The sequence below is a fragment of the Schistocerca piceifrons genome, chromosome 1, assembly GCF_021461385.2.
Source record: "Schistocerca piceifrons isolate TAMUIC-IGC-003096 chromosome 1, iqSchPice1.1, whole genome shotgun sequence".
Lineage (NCBI taxonomy): Eukaryota > Metazoa > Arthropoda > Insecta > Orthoptera > Acrididae > Schistocerca > Schistocerca piceifrons.
In genome coordinates, this window is record NC_060138.1 from 597033699 (window position 1) to 597055436 (window position 21738).

Here is a 21738-nt window from a genome sequence, read left to right on the forward strand (position 1 = left end):
TGGTGTACTCAACGACGAACCTGGGTGCACGAATGGCAAAACGTAATTTTTCGGATGAATCCAGGTTCTGTTTACAGCATCATGATCGTCGCATCCGTGTTTGGCGACATCGCGGTGAACGCACAATGGAAGCGTGTATTCGTCATCGCCACATCGCCATACTGGCGTATCACCCGGTGTGATGGTATGAGGTGCCATTGGTAAAACGTCTCGGTCACCTCTCGTTCGCACTTACGGCACTTTGAACAGTGAACGTTATATTTCAGATGAGTTACGACCCGTGGCTCTGCCCTTCATTCGATCCCTGCGAAACCCTACATTTCAGCAGTATAATGCACGACCGCATGTTGCAGGTCCTGTACGGGCCTTTCTGGATACAAAAAATGTTCGACTGCTGCCCTGGCCAGCACATTCTCCAGATCTCTCAACAATTGAAAAAGTCTGGTCAATGGTGGCCGAACAACTGGCTCGTCGCAATACGCCAGTCACTACTCTTGATGAACTGTGGTATCGTGTTGGAGCTGCATGGGCAGCTGTACCTGTACACGCCATCCAAACTCTGTTTGACTCAATGCTCAGGCCGTTATTACGGCCAGAGGTGGTTGTTATGGGTACTGATTTCTCAGGATCTATGCACTCATATTGTTTGAAAATGTAATCACATGTCAGTTCTAGTATAATATATCTGTCCAATGAATACCCGTTTATCATCTGCATTTCTTCTTGGTGTAGCAATTTTAATGGCTAGTAGTGTTTATTACGATGACCCGAATGAAATCATTAACCATCTGCGATTACTTACAGTGCCACAGGGAATGCAGGTCACATCAACACAATCATATCAGTCATATAAGAACTTTACGAAAGACACATCATTGGGTAATTAAGGAGATAGTTGTTCACAAAGCTCAACAGGCCAGTACGGAAAACACTCCCTCGCAGACATGTGATAGTAGGAGGTTAGGAAGTTTTACTGCAGGCTGATCCCTGCGACGTTCCTACTCTGCTTTAATGAGACAGAGGGGCAAACGTATGGCTCTGATGAAGCTTGGCTCGATAAATGTCCTAAAGACGTGCTGTACACCGTTTGCTTTACGCTCTGTTACCCTATTAGAAAAAAAAATATCTTTTAAAAAATTCTGATCCTGTGGTCGAGTAGTTGAGGATAGACAAGTAACACAGATTACAAATTAATGAACGTAAATAAATAGAAACAAAAGTTCACAATACACCTAGGTAACACTGCAGGTTCAACTATTAAGAACAGCTAGTGAGGTAAGGTTCAAACTTCTACTGAATGGTAGTCCTACACTTAAATAAAGTTAATTATTGAAATACATCTCAGCCCTTGAACTGCCTAGTGTATGACGAAAGATGATAGATTCCCCACTCAGTTCATGCCATAGTGTACTCAACAAATAAGTTTCTTCATGTGAATTCTTAGATGTCTGTAACTTATATGCGATAATTGATCCTAAGTGTCCTTAGATAAATTCAGTCATGCCACTCTGTTGTAGTCTCCGACGGCAGAAACTAGAGTCTCTTCTTCTCGTCCTCATCCCTCCAGCTCCTATCCACCAGCGTCATTGCACTTCATCCAGTGAGAGCTCGAGCAGCTCCCCACCAAGGAACATACTTCATACAACACGTCTGCATATAAGCAAATGGACGAAAATGATTCTGTAACTAAAATAAATATTGTGATTGAGAGGATATTTCATGTGTATGTTGACGCTAATAATTATCGTCTTTAATTACGTACTTGACTAATAACGACCAATTTGTGCTTCTAGCACCCTAATATTGTAATATTGTAGTTTAATAAATCTATTCATTAATAACTACATACTGCTTCATTTCATCACTGTTATTGTGGAAAACTATCTGGGTTGGCACACTTAGGCATATAAATTTAATATAGAATATTTAAAAGCAGCTATGTAATTTTTGTTGTTAGTCTCGATGATTACAGTCCGTATGGTTTATCGTGCGCCATAAAATGATTTATCTCTCAGTAAGCATAAACATTTGTGGTGCGAAATGAATGGTTTAGTTGTAAATACACTCCTGGAAATGGAAAAAAGAACACATTGACACCGGTGTGTCAGACCCACCATACTTGCTCCGGACACTGCGAGAGGGCTGTACAAGCAATGATCACACGCACGGCACAGCGGACACACCAGGAACCGCGGTGTTGGCCGTCGAATGGCGCTAGCTGCGCAGCATTTGTGCACCGCCGCCGTCAGTGTCAGCCAGTTTGCCGTGGCATACGGAGCTCCATCGCAGTCTTTAACACTGGTAGCATGCCGCGACAGCGTGGACGTGAACCGTATGTGCAGTTGACGGACTTTGAGCGAGGGCGTATAGTGGGCATGCGGGAGGCCGGGTGGACGTACCGCCGAATTGCTCAACACGTGGGGCGTGAGGTCTCGACAGTACATCGATGTTGTCGCCAGTGGTCGGCGGAAGGTGCACGTGCCCATCGACCTGGGACCGGACCGCAGCGACGCACGGATGCACGCCAAGACCGTAGGATCCTACGCAGTGCCGTAGGGGACCGCACCGCCACTTCCCAGCAAATTAGGGACACTGTTGCTCCTGGGGTATCGGCGAGGACCATTCGCAACCGTCTCCATGAAGCTGGGCTACGGTCCCGCACACCGTTAGGCCGTCTTCCGCTCACGCCCCAACATCGTGCAGCCCGCCTCCAGTGGTGTCGCGACAGGCGTGAATGGAGGGACGAATGGAGACGTGTCGTCTTCAGCGATGAGAGTCGCTTCTGCCTTGGTGCCAATGATGGTCGTATGCGTGTTTGGGGCCGTGCAGGTGAGCGCCACAATCAGGACTGCATACGACCGAGGTACATAGGGCCAACACCCGGCATCATGGTGTGGGGAGCGATCTCCTACACTGGCCGTACACCACTGGTGATCGTCGAGGGGACACTGAATAGTGCACGGTACATCCAAACCGTCATCGAACCCATCGTTCTACCATTCCTAGACCGGCAAGGGAACTTGCTGTTCCAACAGGACAATGCACGTCCGCATGTATCCCGTGCCACCCAACGTGCTCTAGAAGGTGTAAGTCAACTACCCTGGCCAGCAAGATCTCCGGATCTGTCCCCCATTGAGCATGTTTGGGACTGGATGAAGCGTCGTCTCACGCGGTCTGCACGTCCAGCACGAACGCTGGTCCAACTGAGGCGCCAGGTGGAAATGGCATGGCAAGCCGTTCCACAGGACTACATCCAGCATCTCTACGATCGTCTCCATGGGAGAATAGCAGCCTGCATTGCTGCGAAAGGTGGATATACACTGTACTAGTGCCGACATTGTGCATGCTCTGTTGCCTGTGTCTATGTGCCTGTGGTTCTGTCAGTGTGATCATGTGATGTATCTGACCCCAGGAATGTGTCAATAAAGTTTCCCCTTCCTGGGACAATGAATTCGCGGTGTTCTTATTTCAATTTCCAGGAGTGTATGTTTATGATAGCAGCTTGCAATTTCTTATATCAAGTACTGAACCCTGTTTATTGCTTTAACACTTCAGCATTTACTGTACTAGTCGTCGTACCTCACTTCGTGTGGTTAGTGTGTCTACTAATTTTCCATTAGCCAACCGTGTATTTTAGGACCCAACTAGATGCAGTCCATCGCAGCTGTCCTGCAGACGCCTGCAATCGCCCTATCAATAAAACCCAGCTCCTCGTTCACACTAATTTTGTAATTAAAATTTTGTTTTTTGTGGGGATCCACAAACTCCAGATGCTTAATAAACGTAAACATGGTCCATAGTAGGTTGTAATGTCACATTTTACGAAAGGTCACTGAATGTGGACATTTTCGTAAAATGACGGAATACAACTACTTTTTACTTGTAATTAAGAGTGATTTGAAAATCAGATGTTACAAATGTGCTTGACAATGACGCTTAGTCGTAATTAGCTAATCCCACGATTAAATAAACGTCACATTACAGCCTACTACATGTTTACGTTTATTAATCTTGTCATTGTCCGTAGGCCCTCTCTGTGCCTGCTTAACGGAAAACTTTTCCAAGCTTCTAGCTTTCTCTTAATATTTAATCAGATTCAAATCCCACTGAACTCTCTGTTATGTTTCACTGCAGTCTCAGGATTCTCTCAATACACGTTAAGTTACAGTCTTCTCTAGCAATTGCGTCCATCGACGTTTCTTTAGACTCGTTAAGTTACGATACATCCTCTTTCTTTTTTGGGTCATCAGTCTTCTGACTGGTTTAATGCGGCTCGCCACGAATTCTTCTCCTGTGTACCTCTTCGTCTCAGAGTAGCACATGCTGTGACATTTAGTTTACCGGATGGCACATTACATGGCATCTAGCATCACTAGTGACAATCATTTTATTTATCAACAAGAACTTCATGTCACTATCAATTTATCCGATAAGCAATAGTAATGAATTTAAATTTGAATTGATACCAAATTTTAGTTCAGTTAAATATTAATATGTGCTTGAGTACTTTCTACACGTCCATAAACGGGACTTAAATTTATAATTAATTATTCATAAGCAATTACTTAAATCATATCCCAATTTTACCCCTAGTCGAAAGCTCAGTTTCTCATGATTTTATTACCACCACACAGCTAGAGCGTTCCCATGGTCTCAAATTTTTATCCATCGTTGCACGCAGCATTCAGATGTGAGCAACACGTGATTCCGCTGTTACAATATCTTTTAATTTTACTTTACGTATCTTATTCTCTAGTTCAGTGTCAAAGTACTTTTCTTCACAATTAAGTCAGGACTTGCATTTGAGCAAAAAATCTGTACCCAATACATTTTCATTAGTCCATTCACTGTGAGAAATCTCGTGTTAAAATAATGTTCTCCACAGTTAAAGTCGGACAACGTTCACTTTTATCTGCCTCCTTAGTTAACCAGTGGCAGTTTTAATCGTGATTCCTGCTATTAGGAAGATTACTAAATTATTCTTTCTATGACTTTTTACAAATCCTTCCGAAACGACAGACACATTGCTTCCTGAGTCAGAAGTGCGCATAGCTTTTCATCAAATATCTCGATCTTTATAATTGGTTGCACGATTTCTTATCTTTACAAACATGTCTCCCTTATTATATCATTTTCGATGTCCCTACCTCTGTCTTAAATTTCCAACAGGTACATCTCGTCAGTCGAACAACTTTCAACCTCCTCGTCTTTTTCAAGTAATTCATCAAGTAACTCATTCACGCCTATTTCGCTTTTTCAAGTTCCCTACCTATCTAGATTTTTTTCATGTTCCCACAAAACGGTATTAGACCTTTAATTTTGATCACGCAATCTCATCTTCTATAGTGTAATCGTCTACATTCTTTGTACTCCAGACTCATTCAGATCCATCATTTACAGCCTGCACCGCAACTTCCTCAGCAGAACTGAGGGTACGTATGTCCTCTTCCGTTGAATCCGTCTCAGTAGCTTTAAACTCTACACACAACACCTCATAATTTACATTAACCTTTCCGTCTTCCTCTGACTTATCATATTTCCTATCTGCTGCTGATGAGAATATACCTACATCGCCTTCAACGACATAAATTAACATTATATCTTGAATTACGCCAAAATTTTCCTTGCTTGTATAAAGAACTTCTTTGGAATTTGTGGCACTTTTCATCTGTATCGTTTCCGGATTGGTTTTCACCCACTGCGCTAATGCATGACCCCAGTATTTATATAACAGACGTTATCTATACACACTATTTTAATTTCATTAGCTTCATTAAACAAATCGTCAAACATTTCCCATGCACCCAGCTCTTCCCTTCTGCACTCAAGCTACCTTGCCACAAAATTTTTCTTTCGCCATCAGTTTAAAATTTAAATTCTCCAATATGATCTCCATTCATAATACTGTCATCCGCTTCCTCCTTTACGCACCACTCCTATAGTTTTTTACTATTATCTCCCGCTCTGTTTCGAAAAAAACCTCCTGCTCTGTTTCGAAAACATTCATTGACATTCTGGCATCATTTAATAGCGTCGGTTCGTACTGATTCAGCCCAGCAGCAACACCATCCTCCTTCATAACTATGTTTCCTGATATCATCACCTCACTTCTTTCGAGAAACTCTCAACTTTTTGCACATTCACTGATACGACACACACATAACTATAACTACTTTCTTCAACATCGGCCAATACACTAAAATCTTCTTCTTGTAAATCAGTACCCCCCAAGCAAAGACTGCTGCTATTTGATTGTATATCCAGGTAGTTTATATTAAATTCTACGCATTTCCACCACGTTTAAACTTACTTCCGGTCTCGAATTTGATAGCCAGATTTCCCGAAATAGTTTATTCTTCTCTTTTTGCTCTGAATCAAATAAACCTTCCAGCCCATTTCCTCGTCATCTAACATCTTCCTCTCACTTATCCCACTTCCACATCTGTTACTTTCCTCCCCATTTCTCTGCACTTCCCGTGCATGTTTTACAGCCTCCATTTTCATTATCCGAGTCCTGTTTTCCATTTTCCTATACCGGATGTTTAAAAAAAGTGTCGAATACTTTAAGAGACGGTTGTACTCATCGAAACGAGGAAAATAGGCCAAATAAACATGGGTCCGGAAACGCGCACTCTGGCTCTGAGCACTTGGGGACTTAACATCTATGGTCATCAGTCCCCTAGAACTTAGAACTACTTAAACCTAACTAACCTAAGGACATCACACAACACCCAGTCATCACTAGGTAGAGAAAATCCCTGACCCCGCCGGGAATCGAACCCGGGAACCCAGGCGCGGGAAGCGAGTACGCTACCGCAAAACTTGTACTTTCGGAGATAAACAAGAGTAAACAGAAAGGGCCGCGCGACGCTTGTTTGCGGATATTAGCACAGTTGTTGCATTGGCGCTACGTCAGATGTGCCTGCAGGGTATAATGATGTCTTACTCATAGTGCTCTACCCTCCATTAGGTGCTCTGAAGTCAGTTGTGTGGTTCAAGTCGTATTGTAGGCTACCTTAGTTGTCTTCGTGTTTCTGTGCCTTATTGTACAGTATTGTCAATCCTAGGTACGTATCATGATGTTTTACATTCTTCCAAATGCGGATCCACTTATATGTTTAATGTTATTGCACTGTTTGTACGTACAAATGTGTATACATTTACGTTTTCTCTCTTCCACCGCATGTTAGCAATGGAAACCTACTACTGGACAAGTGAAATTGTGGGTATGATACCCTGCTACGTTTTAGCAAATAGGCGTAGCTCAAAAATGTTCAAATGTGTGTGAAATCTTATGGGACTTAACTGCTAAGGTCATCAGTCTCTAAGCTTACACACTAGTTGGCCTAACTTATCCTAAGGACAAAGACACACACCCATGCCCGAGGGAGGACTCGGACCTCCGCCGGGACCAGCCGCACAGTCCATGACTGCAGCGCCTTAGACCGCTCGGCTAAAAATAGACGTAGCATGCGAGCCCTTGCTGTCTACGCTAAAAAGTATCCACTGTGCAGAGCGCCCTCTGATAAGTTGTTCGGCAGACTTTTCCAGCTTCTGAGGGCACAGGTGGCCTTGCACCTCGGAAAACTGACAGTAGAAATGTCGGCAGAGACCGCGCTAATGACATGGGGGAGCGCGTGCTATGGTTCGGTGGAAGAAACCCCTGGAACCAAACTGCGACGATTAGCAGCAGCAGAAGACGGGTCTCATTCTTACTTCATCAATAATTGCTGTATCCATATCACCTACAGCGCGTTCAGGCCTTAAGACCATAGGATAATCACGGCAGACAGCAGTTCTGTAAATTGCTGTTGCAGAAGTGTGCCGTAGATCCACTCTTCACATCCAAGATTTTATTTACCGATAAGGCAGAGTTCACAAGAGATAATGTTGTGAATTTCCTAACCAGCATATATGTGCACCTGTAAGTCCCCGAGCAATTCAGGAGAGAGGGCATCAACACCAATTCTCTACGAACGTATGACCAGGCGTACTTGGCGATAGCCTAATAAGGACATACGTGCTATCGCAAAGATTAACGGGGAAGCATTATTTGGACTTTCTCATTAATTTATTGTCTTACCTTGCTGGAGGCTGTGGCAATGCAGTAAATGATACAATGTGGTTCATGCACGACGGCGCACCACTACACCTTCGCCACAATGCACGTGAACATCTGACCGCTGGACTGGATGGCGAGGGAATGGGGGGGGTGGGGGGTGGGGGGATGGCGGGGCTACACCTTGACCTGCTCGTTCTCCAGACCTCAATCCTCTAGACTTTTGGTTATGTGAACAATTGAAGGAACTGGTCTACGCCATGCCAATCAATGGTGTGTAGACACAACAGGAACGCATCTTCAATACCTGCCGGCAAGTATAACTGCAACAGAGTATATTTCAAAAGGTGTGTCATTCCTTACGCTAGGGGAGGGAGGCAGAGAGGCACATTGTCATGAATGGATGCCACTTTGAACGCCTTCTGTAAATACGTGTTTATCGGAGATTGTATACATTTCTGGACCCATGTTTATTGTAGTTATCTCAGAAAGTATGCATTTCCGGACACACGTTTAAGGAATTATTTTTCTGGTTTCGATGAGCACTAACCACCTTTCAAAGTATTCGACTTTTTTTTTTTTTTTTTGAAAACTCTGTACACTTATGGATTTGCTACCTGTCGTGTCCTTTTCCACACCATCTCTTGGCCTGAGATACCGTGACAAACTGTTTTCTGATCCTGTCGGGATCAAGTGGTCTTTCGACGCTACGCTCCCTATAACGATTGCGAAAATTTCCTTTTACATTATTGCCCCTTTTATGATTATTCCCATTGAATTATTTTTCTGATGGAACTACGTTGATTTTGGTGATGATAGTTCAAGTTATCTTAGTGATTCCCTTTCCATTGACAGCTTTTTCAATTTTTCGGCTTAAATTTAATTGCCTAGTCCAACTTGTCCACGAAATCTAAAAATTCATCGATTGAATTGGTTGAGAGTGCACTAGGTCCTGCAGCAAAGATTCTGATAATCACCGCTTGAGTGTTGTAATTTCAGTCAGAACACTCAGCGGCCTACTTATGAGTATTAGTACATTTAGCTCACGTACAAAAATTTATTCTCCAGTTGCATTTAAGGATTTATTCACAAAACACTTTTCAGACATTTTGTTGCTGGTAAGTGAATTATTCATCATTGAGCCGTGGCACCTCCAGTTCATTTTATCTTTGTCTTCCTGGTGCTTTCTTTCACTGACGCCCGATAAGCGGCCCTAATTCAACTGCGGTTTTCGTAGATGATCACTGGCTTAGAGAGTGTGAAATAGGCCGACAATGGATTGTGAAGCTGGAACAGGCAGGAGGGGCGCTGCGTTAGTGTTTTCGCCCGCAACGGTTCCTTCGGCCGTTAATTCTCTTTGTGCCGAGATAGACTTGCCACTCCTTTTGGTAGTGGCAATCACATTGCTGTATCGACGATGTCTTCCGACGGGCTTGAGTGGATTTGCATTTCCCTGTTTATATATGCTGCGCGGATTTGGACCCTTGCAATTTTGACCTCACGTTTCCGCGTGTGCAAGGACCATTACTGGATAATTATGATGTCAGTATGCTCGCGCTCTGATATCTGCGCCTCTGCTCTTGATACCTTATGGTATACTGGAACCTTGTGATTAATCTTGGCCGCCACGGTGTTGTTTCCTTCGAATTTATTTCATTGGTGGAAATTTTGGGTGTAAATTAGAAATTGTCTCTGCGTTGGCGATAAAATATAGCACTGAGACCATTACTTGCTGTGGATTACGAAGACAATAAGCAAATCGGGGTATCAGTTCCGGGCGGCAATTTAAGGGTGCACTAAATTCATATTTTTGAAGAAAGAAAACCTTGTTTCACAAAGCGCATAGCATTCAACGCAGGTTGGTCTATCGGTTTTGAACAATTTTTGAAAACATTCTAAGTTGATTTCTGAACGAATCATAAGCTGAGTTTTGAATGCGAGCGTAGTGTACGTGATGTCTCTGACAGAAAATCACAGTCGCATCTAGAAATAAAAATAACTTTTCCTCGGACAAAATGGGACGTGGCTACGGGAGCTGAGCTGAATAAACCCGAACGGGTGATACCAATCGCTGTTTGTTTATGTGGTTGATTGGGTGTGCGAATGATCAGCGTTATTATTATTAGCGAAATACATGGATTCAGACTACCAGAGTGTAAATAAGCGACTAACAGGTAACAAAGATTACATATGTAATCTTTTCGGTGTATCCAAGAAAATGAAATTTTGACAGAAATTTTTGCCAGATCGCTACACTAACAAGGGCCAGCTGTACAGTCCGCGCTAGCAGTCGCTTCAGTTCTATTATAGGAATAGCGCAGAAAACGCGTTGTGTGAACACGTAATAACACCTAAACGGAGAATAAACGCGAAGTAACTGAACCTGTGATTCTGGCAGGGTTAACGAAGTTAACAGGGGAATAAAATTGGACAATGGCAGGAATATTTACAGAATTAGTGACGACAAGATTGTTTGTTAGAACGAGGAAGGAGAAGAAACGGCGTCGTCACACAAATTATATGGAAGAATATGACAATTCCAAATTTGGATGAAAGTTTCGTACCACTTCGATCTCATGCTTCAGAAACTGAAGCGTATAAATGAAATATGGAACTATTTCCTGGCATAAACCTTTTACTTGTAATAGGTGTAATATACATTTGATGTTGGTACTTCGAGAACGGTATTCTGTTGCGTTATTTATGTAAATGAAGAAGATAGAAATGACTATTTATGCCAAAACAGCCTCACTTATTTGTCGTGTGTTACGGTTGCTGCGATATCAGAAAGGCCTACTTCGTTTTATTTAGCAGACAGTGATAAAATACACGTAACGAAATCGAGGAACCGCAGCTGTCTTGGGTAATATGCGTATTAACAGCTTTCTCAATATTAGACAACAACATTTCCATTTTTCTTGTCGCAAAACGTTTGACCAGCCTTGATGAGTTAATACATTCTTTCGCCTAAAGGGAAGTACGCCTTGTAAAGCTGTAGCAATATTAGAGAGAAAAGCTGGGATCTAAGGATTGAAGAAATGTGTACTGTCTTGTTTGTATCTTGTCATTACTGGTTTTTGTTCCCTTTATTTAATTTAATGTCACTCAAAAGATAAATTTATTAGCTAATAGGCAATAAGGACTGCAAAGTGTCTGAACAGTTCTTATTCTCCCAGTTACAAATAATCACACCCAGTATTAATTGTGGCCTTTTTTAAAGGGTAGGATGTCAAAGCGGCCGACTGGAAGCAGGAGAGGAACCAGAGAACATTTTAATTTCCACTGTCCTGAACATAGGTTTGGTGGTGGCCATTACAAAGTATACACGCTTGAGTACAGTGATGAGCGAGAGAAGAATGCAGTGTGAAATGGCGTAGCACTGCACTTTGGCACGTTGAGACCAAATAACATGTGTTACATTTCCTCGAACATCTATGTTTTATACGTCTAACTCTCCAGAAAGATATGCGTAACGAAATGATTTTTGAAAAATCTGTGTTTTTTTACATTTTTATGTCTAATCTCATACGCTAGAGAGGGGGGGATGGGGGCAGGGGTGAGGGTGGGGGTGATGGGGAAGCGCTATTATCAAGTTTTTGCCCCGGTCCGGAAATATCGTAGATTCAGGGCTACTGCAGGCACAAGAGTTTCGAAGCACACGGTTCATTGTACATTGAAGAAGACGGGGCCCCGCAGCAGACCACACCTACCTGTTCTCATGTTGACACGATGTCGTCAATTACGATTACAATGGCCGCGAATGGACGCAGGCTGCCGGGAGCAGTACTATGCTTTGAGAGACACACTCCTGCGCTTGCATGCGACATGTGGCAGTAATCGAAGACTTGCTGACAGCTGCCAAACACCTGCATCCCTTCATGCTTGATATCTTTCCTGACGGCGATGTCATGTTCCAGCTGTATAACTGCCTTGTCTCGGAGCCAGGACCCTGCTACATTACTTTGAGGAGCACTATAGTGAACTCAAAAATGATTTCTCAGTGATCAAATTTCCTTATGTAAATTCTGTGGAACGCATCTGGGTCGATAGCTCGCGCCTACACCTCGTACCCAGATCAGCGGTCCGCTGTTTACACGAATTACATGACCTGTGCTTTAGCATCTAATGTAACATACCTCCACAAACCTACTACCAAATTGCCGGATCCCTGATACGCAGAATCAAATATATATTTCGTTCCAAAGACGGACAAACAAACTATTAAACAAGTGGTCACAATGTTTTGGTTCATCAGTATGTATGCAAATAGACAACCAAACCTACACTAATGATTCTCAAGCTAAATTCCATATTCTGATTGACAGGGTATGTCATGTATCTGCTGATATCAATAAGTACCATTTTTAGTTACACATATTTTTAGCATTGACCTATTTTTGTTTCTAGCGTGCCCTGATTTATATTGTAATCGGCACTAGTCGTAGATTAATAAACCGATTAACTTATAATTACATGTTGCTTCATTTTATCTGTGTAATTTGGAGAACGCTCTGGTTTGTCCCCTTTAGGCGTATGAAGCTAATATAAAATATTTAACAACAACAAAGTAACATTCGTTTTTTGTCCCGATGATGGCTGCTGTACTGTGCTATTACCGGCCTTATGATTTATCACAAATTTATCACCCTGAAAGTGTAAAAATCTGTGGTAGAATGAATGGTTTAACTGTAAGTATGGTTATGATTGCAGCTGGGAATTTTTATACCATGCATTGCACTCTGTCAAATGATTCGATGCTCTAGCATTTACTGAACCGGTCACCTTCGTCTAGTTTCACGTTATTAACGTAAGTGTTATGTCTGCTATCAGCCAACTGGCCATCGCAACTGTCCTGCTGCTGCCTGTAATCGCCCTGCCAGTAAAACCCAGTAGCTCGCTCGCTCGCTCTAATGTTGTCCATAGGCCTTCTCCATACCTGCCCAGCGGAAATCATTTCCAAGCTTCTAGATTTCTCTTCATATTTAATCTGATTCCAAACCCACACTTTTTGTTATTTTTCTCTACAGTCTCGGGATTCTCCGAAGACTAGTTAAACTACAGTTTCCTATTGTAAGCTCTCACTTAGCCCCTGAAGAGACATTAACTTCCTGTTATGTTCAGCTCCACCAATGGTTTCCCACTAGACCAGTTACGTTACATCTAGTAGATAGGTAGCAATACCCACGATGTGATAAATGTTTCAAGTACATTCTAATGGTCGTGGATATATGATTCTGAATTCTTTAGTCCAGCTGCCATTAGACCTCCATTCATGCGAGCTGATTGAACATCCAGTTCTTCCACACCCTACCACGTATGGATGATTGTCTTCTCTTCAGCTATACCCTGAACAGCCAGAACATTATGACACCTACTTAATAGCCGGTGTGTCCTCCTTCGGCACGGATAATGTGGCGATGCGTCGTAGCAGGGAAGCAATGAAGCCTTGGCAGGTCACTCAAGAGAATTGTCAAGACATCTGCACACAAAAGTCACCAAAATTTTCGTAAATTCCGGGAACGGGGGCGATGAGCTCTGACTCCACGTTCAATCACCCCCCTGAAGTGTTCGATCAGGTTCGTCTGGCGAGCTGGGCGGCCAGCAGATCAATTGGAACTCATCATTGGGTTCCTCGAATCACTCCGTCACACTCCTCGCTTTGTGACATGGCGCGTTACCTTGGTGGAAAGTGCCGCTGCTATCGGGAAACATGGTCATAGTGAAGGGGTGCACGTGGTTCACAACTAGCGCACGATACTACTTGGCCGTCATGGTGCCTTGAATGAGCTCCGCTGGACAAACCAATGCCCACGTGAATGTTATCCAGAGCGTAATGGAGCCGTCGCCAGCCTGTCCCCGTCCTGCAGTACAGTTGTGAAGGAGCTGTTGTCCTGGGAGGAGATTAGTGTTTAACGTCCCGTCGACAATGAGGTTATTAGAGACGGAGAACAAGCTCAGAGAGAGGGATGATGTCGAAGAAAATCGGCCATACCTTTCAAAGGAATCATTCCGTATTTATCTGAAGCTATTTAGGAAAATTACGAAAACCTAAATCAGGATGGACTGACGTGAGTTTGAACACTCGTCCTCCCGAATGTAAGTCCACCTCGATCGGTCCGCTCCCCTGGAAGGTGACGGATTCGCCCCCTCCCATCGGCATGAGGAATAAGGTACTGGGATTCATCAGACCATGCAACGCTCTGCCACTGCGCCAACGTCCAGTGCCAATGGTCACGTACCCATTTCAGACGTAGTTGCTGATGTCGTGCTGTTAACATTGGCACATGCTTGGATCGTCAGCTGTGGAGGCCCATCGTTAGGAGTGGTTGGTGCATTGTGTATTCAGACATACTTGTATTCTGTCCAGCAATGAAATCGGAGGTTAGTTCACCACATGTCTTATTTTACCAGTAGGGCAAATTATAACGACCGAAATCTGTAACACGTGTTATATTTACATGTGCATCATGATTCCTCACCATGATGCGGAGAATAAAACGGCTTGCCACAAGAAAACGTAAGTAAAAACGAATATAGGTGAGAAATATCGTGACAAACTAATTGCAGTCTAGATTATAGGTTAACTTCCAGCAAAATTTATCACCAACATCGTTTGGTTGCAGATGACCAGCTGCCTGTAGTAAATAATATACAAGTGATTCGGGAACATCATGCACACCAAGTGTAAAGCTAGAAACAAAAAGAAACAAACTATTATTTGAACTAAACATCCACATAATTTTGTAATCACTTAATAAAAACGTTCACATTACAGAATAAATAAAACGGAAACCCACTGGTGATGGAACAGTGGTGCTGAAACATGGTACTGAGGAAAAACGGTGGTTTGCATAACAGGCGGACCTCACATCCTACAATTTTAACTTCAAACACGGTCAACACAAGGAGCTGCAAATCCAAATGATGAATATGCGGATATTTTATCCATCATATCGGGTAGAGATTTGTAAGGCTTATCGTAATAGTTCTAGGGTGCACTACACACAGGAAGCCGATGGTCGTTACCAGAGTACATTCGATATGCAAATGTTGCAAAATTCCAATTAGAATATATAGTGCAATGTGTGTCATGGAATAACACACCCATTTTCAGTAAAATGATTAATACACTCCTTTATGATTCACTCACGTGCTGATAATGGGCCATTTCACGTTGACAAGGTTTAGTAACACTCGTTTGCATGTTCCCACATCCTTTGATTACTCTTCATCTGGTACACACCCCGGGAGTTTTCATTTATTGAAGCCATTCTTCGTGATTGTTGGAATCTTTCACGAACAACTGCGTATCGCCTTACACGCTGCGGTTGTTAAACTTCAAAAGCATTCTTATATCATTTATGTAATCTATGGTTGTTAAACGTGAAGATGAATCGTCTGCATAAAACGTTCACACAACGTTCTGCTTGGCGTTCGCCCACGATGCTTTGATGCCACAAGTCATAACTCATACCGTAGTTACCCCCCCCCCCCCGCCCCCATCCACCCCGCACTCCTTCCATAAATAAGGAATGCGCAGCGCCAGATTGCTTTAAAGTTTCAGCGACAGACGCAGCACTCAGTGAGTAGTGGTGCGGCTCCGGAGCTGGCAGTGTCAACGGCCGCCGCTCCCCTCCCCGCCGTGCCATGTTCCCACAGCTATTCTCCTGATGACGCTGATGCCCTCAGGGCAAATGCCACTACGCCGATCCCCCAGCTTTACTACTGACTGCATCTTGGAGATAGATTATAGAACACAGTTTGGCTATATGACGGTCCCTATTTCTTAGCGAAGACATCATGCAATACGTAGCTTTACGTATTTCTTATTTTGACTACCAATTTCAGTCCAATCGATAGTCAAAATGAAAAGTGAATACAGCTTCGCATTACATGATCAGATCCTAACTTTTTTTGAAGGTATCCAACAATGTCAACAAAAATAAAAATATTTCATTTAGCTCAAATTGCTCAGTTTGTCATTTCGCGGATCCGTCGGGAGATAACTCCAATTTTCAGGCCAGCCGTTCACCAGTTTGCCTACTGCCTTCTACTTTTTATCCCATCTGTCTCTATAAATTCTTTAACTTCTATTTATTTTTCCTTCCAAGCGAGGTGTGTCCTGTAGGAAAGGCAATGGACTAGGGTTTTAGAGGAAAGAATCAGACTCTTCTGAAACGATTTCACGTGAATCCTGGAATTCTTCACACCTTCCGTCTCCTCTCCCTGGTCCCCCTCCCACTTCTCTTTCCCCTCCTCCTTCTCCTACTGCCCTCTTTTTGTCTTCTCCTTCTCCCATTCTCCTTCTACTTCCTCTTCTTCCCCTCATCATCTTCCTCCACACCTTTACCGTCTCCCTAAACCTTTACATTCTTACTCATCATCTTTATCTATTTCCTCCTATTTCTCTTTTCTTCTACATTTTCTTCCTTCTCCTTTTCTTCCTCTTCCATTTCTTCTTCATTGTTTGTGAACCTAATAGGCACATTTCTTTCTGTCTGATCTATCATATCATCGTCATTCTATCTTCCACTGTTACACTACGTGATGAAGAGTATCTGAACACCCCCAAAAACATACATTTTCCATATTAATTGTATTGTGGTGCCATCTACTACCAGGTACTTCATACCAGCCGCCTCAGTAGTCATTAGACATCGTTAGACAGCAGAATGGGGAGCTCCACAGAACTCACGGACTTCGAACGTGGTCAGGTGATTGGGTGTCACTTGTGTCATACGTCTGTATGCGAGATTTCCACACTCCTAAACATACCTAGGTCCACTGCCTCCGATGTGATAGTGAAGTGGAAACGTGAAGGGACTCATACAGCACAAAAGAATACAGGCCAACATCGTCTGTTGACTGACACAGACTGCCGACAATTGAAGTGGGTCGTGATGTGTAATACGTAGACATCTATCCAGACCGCCACACAGGAATTCCAAACTGCATCAGGATCCCCTACAAGTACTATGAAAGTTAGGCAGGAGGTGAGAAAACTTGGATTTCATTGTCGAGTGGCTGCTCATAAGCCACACATCACGCCAGTAAATGCCGAACGACGCCTCGCTAGGTGTAAGGAGCGTAAACATGGACAATTGAACAGTGTAAAAACGTTGTGTGGAGTGACGAATAACGGTACACAATGTGGCGATCTAGTGGCGTGGTGTGGGTATGGCGAATGCCCGCTGAACGTCATCTGCCAGCGTGTGTAGTGCCAACAGTAAAATTGGGAGGCGGTAGTGTTATGGTGTGGTCGTGTTTTTGATGGAGGGGGCTTGCACCTCTTGTTGTTTTGCGTGGCACTATCACAGCACAGGCCTACATTGATGTTTCAAGCACCTTCTTGCTTTCCACTGTTGAAGAGCAATTCCGGGGTGGCGATTGCATCTTTCAACACGATCGAGCACCTGTTCATAATGCACGGCCTGTAAATGATTAGCCTGCACAGAGTGCTGACCTTAATCCTATAGAATGTGCCAGGCTTCACTGACCGACACCGATACCTCTCCTCAATGCAACGCTCCATGAAGAATGGACTGTCATTCACCAAGTAACCTTCCAGCACCTGATTGAATGTATGCCTGCGAGAGTGGAAGCTGTCATTAAGGCTAAGGGTGGGTCAACACCATATTGAATTCCATCATTTGCGATGGAGGGTGCCACGAACTTGTAAGTCATTTGCAGCTATCTGTCCGGATACTTTTGATCATATAGTGTATATGTCATGTGCCCATGAAGTCGAGATGGAGAAAAGAACAGACTGACCATCTTTAGATATTCTAGAATTCATGTTCATGGCATAGCACTTCCCAGAAGCTCATGCATAGTTAATAGACAATCAAGTCTGAATGTATTAAACATTTTCAACGTTTAAAAAGTGATCTCAGTCATTAACGGATCATTGGATACCGTCAACAACAGATTCACCCTGCATTACGATGTTTGTGAACAAAACTGAGTTGTCAAAAAGGAAAGATAATCCAGTAGTAAATATATGATTTCGGATTCTCTCCTCGTTCGCAAACAGTAGTATAAACGTCAGCATAACTGCTAATTCAGTCAATACAACCCATATATCAACTCAGAGGGATTGGGGATTCTACAGTGATAATTTTGAAATGACGCAGACTCCGGGAGGTGCTGTGAGACGACAGAAAGTACGGAACTTTGTCTTCTGATTTACGATGTCTTTCTCCAGAGTGCTCTGTGTTACAGACTCTAGTGTTCAAATTACTCATTTAAAATGTCGTGTAACTCGTTAATCAGTTATTTCTGTCAAATTTGTGACCAGATTTTCTGTAGGTCTCGTTACCTCCCTCAAAGAAGTGAGATTTCCAGTAATTTCAGGATAATATGTTGCTTAAATTTCATGAACTCGGTTTAAGCGGTATTTACGTATGTAATTTTTTCGCCTTTCTGCCCGCTTCAGTCATATTCCTTAGAATGTACCCCTATTCCATGTCCCATCTCCTGGTGAATACTTTCCATAGAATTCCTTCCATCCTCATTCTTTTACCTCTTAATTTTCGTAACTGGTCGATTTTTGTCATCTTTAGGTACCTAGACAACTATTTCAATTTTTAATCTGTAATTATGTCTGCTTCTTTTTAAATTCATTCTTTGGCGTCCTAACTGGTTATGACTGTTTTCCCAACAATTTGTATAGCCGTACAGTTTCTAATGATTATGTGACCCAAAAGTTTGTAAAAGTTTACCACTGTCATTCCACGGTGCATGATAATGCGTGACGTGAAAGCTGAAAAACACATTAACTTCGTTTCTGAAAGTACCCTAAAAGACTCTCGCCGGAGCCCCGTTAGGCAAGCGATATTCCGTGAAGCGCCTGCTGATGGCGGGTAATCCAGATACAGTGCCTGAGCTGGAAGCGGTTTGCCAGAGCACGGCGCTGCAGGCGTCTTGTTGACGCCGGCTGAATGCTTCATTAGCACGCCAGCCCTCACCATCCCCTTCCTCCGAGTCCGCCAGTGGAAGCTGCTCCGGAAGGAAGGTGAATTACTGTCGAAACTTGTACGATAGATTTCTGCACTGTATTTCATCGTGTTTCTAGGTAATCTAGTAAAGAGGACCAACATGAAGGTCTTTAGGAACTGTAATCTCATTACATATTGGTAAGCTACTAGTAGAAACTCCGAATTTCTGTTACGACAGTAACCTGTTGACGGGAGTAAACTGTAACTACATCAAAATCTATTTACGGATTTTCACTAAATTTAGATTTGTATATAGCGCTTAAAACTGTATGGAAAAAGAAATTATAACACTAGTTTTAAAATATGAGAGTGTAACGCACTCAAAATACCTATTTCACCACTAGGTGTTGCAACTCACTGTTCACCCACTAAGTTTTACATGTTTCTCCACGGTTTCAGTAAACTAATTTCGGTAAATGAAAGGATGACTGGTTTTAAAAACATACAAATGATTTCTTAGTTGTCATCAATTATGAAGAGAATAACATCATTGCGTAAATCATCTCCCTGGCAGCAGAAAATGTTTGTCAATAATTTATTTTGGGCTCTGGAAATGGAGGACTAAGGACTACAGAAAAAAATCTTCGCTGAATAGATCAGAAATGAAATGAGTGACAACGCAGAAGTGATCCAACAAATGGGAGAAAACAAAAAACTACCATAACTGTTATTTCAAACAAAAGTACATGAAAAACGAATCACCTAGCTAAAGTTAATAATAATGTTAAGAGACTACGCTAGGAGATAAAGAAATCGTGATTCTAATATTTTAGATCCAGAGAAGGAAAAACAAGAAGGAGTTACAATGATTTCAGAATATTACTTACATAGATACATATTCATAATATGCTAAACTCAACATTGGCAATACAAATTATTCAGTTTGTTTTAGATTACAGTTTCATTGAGACATTTCATTGCTACACATCTTATGGTACAAAGATTTTTAAAAATCTTTCACCGAATTATTCTCCACTTTTCATTTCTATACATGTCCTACATTAAGCTTGTTCCTTACACACAAATTTGTGAAAAAACCATTTTGTTCTTGTTATTACACATTTTGTGTTATACAAGTTAAAATTTATCTTTTAATGGTACTTTTAATTAATTTCTACATAGATATAGTTTAATAACAAACTAATTACATTCTATTCAACATAGAGAAATAGTCAAATAAATGTTGACCAATTAATGAAAATCGTTAATGTTATGAAAATAGTATGTAACTCTAGATAATATAATAGAGCTCATAAATTGTATTGGACTATAATTCGCGATAAAGAGACAGTAGAAATTTTAGAGTCATTTCATAATTGTTACATTATCATGTACAACAATATCAAAGTGACCAGAAGAAGAGAATTGTTGAATATGTTATAACTCATCATAATAAAATACCAAAAATGGTAGATTTCTGGCTGCTGCTAGTACTGTTCAACCATCATGTACTAAATTTTGGTTGCAAAATATTAACGAATTATCTGTTAGAATGCTACATGTAGCATCTTTGGTTGATGAGTGGTGTACATTCAGAACTCTTGTAAAGACAAATGTTTGATTGAGTAATAACAATCAATTAAGGCAATATCACACCATAAATAAGTAAATTAATACCTATTGTAAGCAATCAATTGAAGGTTACAAACTTTTGCTTATTTTCCACAAACAGAACACATTTCACATTTGCGAATTTTGGGCTAGGATTTGTTTAGGTTATTGTGTACTGTAATTTGTTTGATTATTTCAGTAAAGTACTCTTTGTGTTGTTAGTGTATTCTTACAAGCTATCCATTTTATTCTGCAGTATGTAGTCGATGCGAGAACTCCAAAGTTAGTGAAAAGCTTATATAGTATAGGCTCAGTTCATTGTTTACTTTTTGTTTCATCATGCAAACAGTAAATGTTTAACTGCTTCTGTTTCTCCATAACTTCTGAACTAGTATCCAATCTTTAGGTCTAAACTTTCTAAGATATTATATATATTAATTGAGTAATCTAGGAAATAATTCTTGTTTAATTTAGACAAAAGGTAAAATTTGTTTGCTATGAGTGAAAAGTATATGACTTGCCGTAGCATTGTTAGTCCCTGGGATGTGGTATGAGGGTTGTTGTAGTTTCTTTCATGTGGGTGACTGGCGTTAGAAATGGGGAAATAAAGAAGGCTCATTGGTTGTGTAGGATTTGCTGTAGCTATAGGAAGGTAGTGGAACAGGAGGAGAAGAGTAATGTCGCTTAGGCGGAACTAGATAAAGCAAAACAAGATCTACAGTGTTTTTGTGAATTTGGAGAATTGGCTTCATCTGTTGTCACAGTTGGAAACTGATGAGTCACAAGTAGGTGTAGAAGAAGAGAGGACACAACAATCTTTCAAAAAGTGTTTGAAAAATAAGATGTCAAAAAAAGTTGTGAAGAAGAAGAAAGTTTTTCTTGTTAGGTAGTTCACATGCTAGAGGTATTGTCCAACTGTTGCAGATGAACTATGGTAAAGTTACCAGGTCACAAGTTTTTAAACCTAGTGTAAGTCTGCATCAGGTGATAAAGGATGTAGGTTCACCTTGCAAAGTCTTCACAAAGTAAGACACTATGGTAATAGTGGATGAGGTGGGTAACAGCATAGACAGGAACCTTAATTATTCAGTTGAGAGTGACCTGCTAAAGATAGCTTCAGCAAGACATACT